The sequence below is a fragment of the Parus major genome, chromosome 5 (genome assembly GCF_001522545.3).
Source record: "Parus major isolate Abel chromosome 5, Parus_major1.1, whole genome shotgun sequence".
In the NCBI taxonomy this organism is placed as follows: Eukaryota; Metazoa; Chordata; class Aves; order Passeriformes; family Paridae; genus Parus; species Parus major.
The window spans coordinates 5,456,010-5,461,211 of NC_031774.1; the positions used below are offsets into that span (position 1 = coordinate 5,456,010).

At 41.8% G+C, this 5,202-nt stretch overlaps 1 long non-coding RNA gene across 1 annotated transcript; it reads left to right on the forward strand.

The window, feature by feature from the left end:
* The first annotated feature begins 997 nt into the window (after positions 1-997).
* LOC117244596 lies at positions 998-4,430 on the forward strand. Its single transcript, XR_004498001.1, has 3 exons — positions 998-1,201; positions 2,695-2,828; positions 4,031-4,430. It is a non-coding gene; the product is annotated as an uncharacterized LOC117244596 (long non-coding RNA).
* The last annotated feature ends 772 nt before the right edge of the window (positions 4,431-5,202 follow it).

Consider the following 5,202-nt stretch of genomic DNA (forward strand, 5'->3'; position numbering starts at 1 on the left):
GCTGGCTTGCTTTTTAGAGCAATCATTTTGCAACTTCTGACGGGGTTTAGTTCTAGGTTTCACTCTCCACTCAGGTCCTAGCCTGTGGCACATGTTACAGGTAATAACCCAGCACAGCTCAGACACAAGGGATCTCGTGTGCCACACAGCAGGAGCAGGGGGAGCCCAGATATTCCTGACCTTGATGCTGAGGCAATATTTTTTTTTCCTCAGGACCGGCTCCCTTTGCGGTGAGTGTAACCCTTTTGTCATCTGCACCCTGCTCCCCTTTGTCATTGCACTGCTGGACTCACATCCTTGAACTTAGAGCACAAAAACCCTTCTGGTTTTTTAACTGATGGTTTGTTTGTTTTTCCTCTTTGGTCGATGCTGGGATCAGTGATGTCAACTTGTTCTATTTGCTTTGACAGGAAAATGTTTTCAGAGTTCATTAGGATGGCATCAATTCTAACATTTGGCGCACGAACATTTGATGACCTTCATGTGGGGGAAGAAATATGTAGACAAAACTTCCATTAGTTTGAAAAAACACTTCCACTCCACACCATTCCAATTCCTGAACTGCAGCTTCAACCAGGAGTTTTGTGCAGTCCCTGTTTGAGATCTGCCAGTGGGCTCCAAACACGGAGACTGGAACTGTTTGGAGCCACTTGATACGAAGTCTGGACTGAGGCTGCAGCTGGATTCAGCTCTGCACTCACCTGTAGGGCAGGTGCTGCCAGCAGCCTGGCTCCTTGGCTCTGTTTGGCTCAGCTGGTAGAGTCAGTCCAATGTAAAGGCAGTAGCATCCTATTCCTCCAAATCCACAACTTCCCTAATGCTGTCCTGATAGTCCCCCTCAGCGAGATGATTTCATTTGGCCACTTTGGGCTCATTTTCACCAATTACAGGGCTCATTAAAAGAGCTGGACTGACTGGCATTGCAGCAGCTGAACTCTGGGCTTACCCACAGAAAAGGAGTAGCAGGTGTTGGCTCTTCCCTCCTCAGAGCCACCTGCCCTATGCTAACAGAGCCTTTGAGTGGGAGGGAAGGAAAATGTTGGTGTCTCCCCATGGCCTCCAACAGTGAGGGGCCAGGGAACAGCAGGAACTTTTACAGTGAAGAAATCTCTTCAAAAGTAGCTTTTATTCTCACTGACCACCACAAGAGTTGCTGACAGCCCCTGGTTGCTGTCAGCCAACAAGGTTTAGCAAAGACCAGGTAGGGAGAACCCGTTTTTTGGCTGTCATTTGTCCTTTGAGCCTTCCCTCTGCCTTAGAGCTGTGTAAGTCCTGCCAAACAGCTCTGTTTTTCCTAGTGCCTGTCTCCAGCCCTTTCCTCTAAAACATCTTAGCTCTTATTTGCTTTCTTTTTAGGATTCACTGTGTCTTTATGTTTTTCTCTCATATCCTGTAATCAAGTGAAAGGTGTCTCTGTGGACAGAAGGGATTTGTACTCAGCCTTTGTTTGCTCTTTTCTGACAGTGCTGCCTGCTGTAAGAAAAGCCAAATGCTGCCCATATGTTCCTGTGCTCCCCTAAATTACGGAGGGTGAGCATTCATGGCTGTTCTCCCTGTTGCTCTCTCCATACTTTTCTAAATGATACGTTTTCACGAGCAATTACCGAGATAGGCAGTCAGGACTGGTTTTTGAGGTGTGCCACTTAGTGGCCTACACATAAAAATGGGAGACAGGAGGAGGAGGATGGCAGAGGCTTAATACCATGCCTTGCTTAAGAGAATGTCCTTCAGGTGAGCAGAACCCTGCACCTTGTAAAAGTATGACTTTAATTTTGCCTTTCAAATATGAACTAAGCAGGGCTGTCAACACATACTGTGTTCTCCCTTGTCAAACCATTTCACTTAGTCTGTCAGCTGTAAACAGCTTAAGAGGCGTGTCATTCCAGCATTATTATAGCACTTTTAGATTTGTTTTTAGATTGGCTCTGTATCTGCTCCTGCAAAAGGTGTAGATACAGAGATGACATGGGTTATTTATTGTGTTACTGCAAAATGCTGCTTGCTGTTTTGTGGTGAGCACCGAGTAACTCCATTTCAAATAATGGGCACTGGGAGTAATAATCCTGTAGTGCCATGGTAATACCATTGCCATACTTTGTCACTTCAGTTGTGTCAGTGGAGCAGGGTGTTTTCTTCACTGTGGGTGTCTATGCCCTTTCACTTCATTTGAAGTTTTTTTGGGTTTTTTTTTCCCCCAGGAGATCAGGGAAGCAGAATTAAGACATGTGGCAAAAGAACTCTGATCAACAGACTCTGTACTTTTGTTTTTTTTTCAAAAAGTTGCTTTACATATTCAAATAAACAGTGTTTAAGCTGTTGATGACAGCTTAACTACTTCATCCCAGAACGTTTTGACAACTGATTTTCAGCATTTTGGTTTTTCAGGATTTTGATAACCCCCAAAAAGCATGAACTGAATTTATATGTCACATGTTTAATTTATTTGAGATGCATGTATCATGTTGCAAAAGCAATAAGGAGAGAATTAAAGGACAGGGTGGTACACTCCATATTTATGATCACCAGCTTCTTCACTGTGTCATTACAAGAGAAAAAATGTTCAGAGATATGGAGTAGGCAAAGCACTCTAACTTTTTTTGCCAACCCGTCTGGATAGTGATTTCTACAAATTGTTGGTGCAATTTCCCTGTGACTCCACTGAAATGCACAGAACTGAGCCTGTTCTCTCTGCAGGAGCCTGAGCTGATTCCCTCGTGCCTGGATGCTGCCCTGTGTGTTTTGTCCCCGTGTTGTCAGCTCCCAGGCCATGGACAGTGGCACAGTGGGGATTTAATGTCACCTGAGATCTCAGCAACAGAAGGACAAAGGTAGATGTTTTCTCCCCAGAGATGGATGATGTTGTGGCTGTATACATTCTGCAGTATTATAGTCAGAAACAAACGTGTAAGTTGATCTTCACTTTAATACCAAACTAGAGGGCGGACCAAGTGTTTAAAGCAAAGTTTGTTTCATCTCTGCTTTGGGAATTAGGTGTTGTCCCATTTTGGATTGCTTCTTTTTCTCTGCCTACATTAAAGCAGAAAAGAAATGCAGGATACACCCTGGAGCTTCCTGGGTGCTTAGACAAGAAGTAGGGAAAAACACAAGGAGAGAATTGCTTTTGTAAATCTTCTTGGCTGCATAATATATTTTGCTCAACAAAAGGTTCATATTTCAATGTCTTACCTCAAAACTTTTTGCTTACCCACCATCTGTTCATTGGTACTTCTATCATGAGTGCTTGATAGAACTAGAATAACTGAAATTTAGGATTAGAATATAAGAATTAAGCATATTAGAAGTATTGGAGAATCCTCCTTTAACTTATTCAACACTCAGGGTATTGCTATCCTTTTTCTACATCAGAATGCCATGTATTTTATTTTGTAAAAGAGTTGCTTCCATCACTACTAGGCAGCATATGTCCTTAATAAAGCAGAAGGAGCTATTTTATTTTACTAATTCTTATGTCAACTTAAAACTTGTCAGCATAAATTCTTATTTTATGGTAATGCTGTATAGGTACAAAGGAAACCCCAGCATTCTAAATGAAATTTGACACTTAGTATTTCCTGAAGCTTTTTTTTTTCTCCTAAATAAGTGGTATTTCAAGTATTTTTCATAAAAAGTCCCCAATGCCCCCCCAAACAAACAAAATTTAAAAAAAAACAACCAAAATTAAAACAAAACCAACCAAAAACCAAAAAAACCCACCAAGCCAAAATCCCAAATAAAACCCAAAAATTGTAGAGGTCTCTTCTAATTGTGAATTTGTGCTTTTTAAGTATTAAAATGTCCTCTAAATTGAAAAATTTGAATGCAATTAATCCAAGTGCTGACAATGGAGACCATAGGTGGCTTTTCAGACATTCCAGGGTCAGAGGCCTGGCCAGACAGTCAGGTGTGATTTGCTTAATCCAGCCTTAGCTGCTGTAACTTTCTTCTGATACTGGACAAGCAGCATCTTTTGGATCCTTTGTGAGTTTTAGCAAGTATATAATATCTGACTAAATACTCTTTAATTTGGCAGGTTACTGTGTTCTCTGCATCCTGCTGCCTTGGGGAGATGGAAGACAAGGAGCAGACACCTTCTGTTTGGTTTCCCCCTAATGGAGAGGGGAACAAGGGAGGTGACCTGACAGCTCTTGACAGTGAGAGGGAGATGGAGTTGCCTGTGTCAGGAAAAAAATAGACTCTCCTGCAAGAATCAGGGGCTAGGAAGACAAAAAAATAAGCATTTTCTATATATTACAAACAAAACTATCTGCCAAAAGGGCAAGATAATTATCCTAATGTGATTTTTGACCAAGATAAATTCACATTATTTTATAAACTGGGTAACAATTTGAATCTTATGCAAAACCTAGAAATAAATCTAAAAAATATGATAATGTAATAAAATTGAAATTATTAGCAGTCCAAGTGGCATACTTGAGGCAGTAAAACCTTTTAAGTTCCAATGGAAAATAGGCTAGTAAACCTGGAGTAAGTTACTCTACTTTAATCGCTTGATAAATAGCCAGGATGTTTGGAAGAATTGATAGTGTCATTACAGCAACATCCCTTTTTATAAACAGCCTGGTGCTGATTTGATTCTAATTGCTGCCAGAGGAGCAGTATCAAAGTCGTGCTGCTCCAGCAGTGTAACCTGTGGGGTGAGCAGGAGCTGAAATGAGCTGCCTGGAAATGAAGGAAGCCCAGGTTTTTCAAAGGCATGGATTCTAATTCTGGGAGTGATGGAGGATTCTGGATGGAGGAGGGCTGAGTAAATTTGGTGCTGGGAGAAACTACAGAGGAAAAGCTTAACGAAGAGAAAGCATCAGGTAGACAAACCAGGCTCCCTCCAGCGCACAAAATAGCAGGAAAACAGTGGGAGAAAGTGAGAGGTTTGAACATGAACGTGTGTTTGATTTCTCACCACAAAGAATTCTCCTGCTGGGCCACTGTGGCCCTACTACCAAACTGCAGCTCTGGCCTCCCAGGTTTTCAGGCACCAAAGACCTAATTTTTAGGACATTCTTAATAATTACAGCATCTTTACACACTCGTGGGCAGTGCACCCGCCTTTTGCCCACGAATGCAACAAAAAAAATTAAGATTGCTTTTGCAAAATGTATCTTCAGCAATTCTCTGTTTTTGCACTGCAGATCCTGGATTTTACCCTTCTTGAGTATGGAGTAGGTATCAGCATTGTCCTGATGG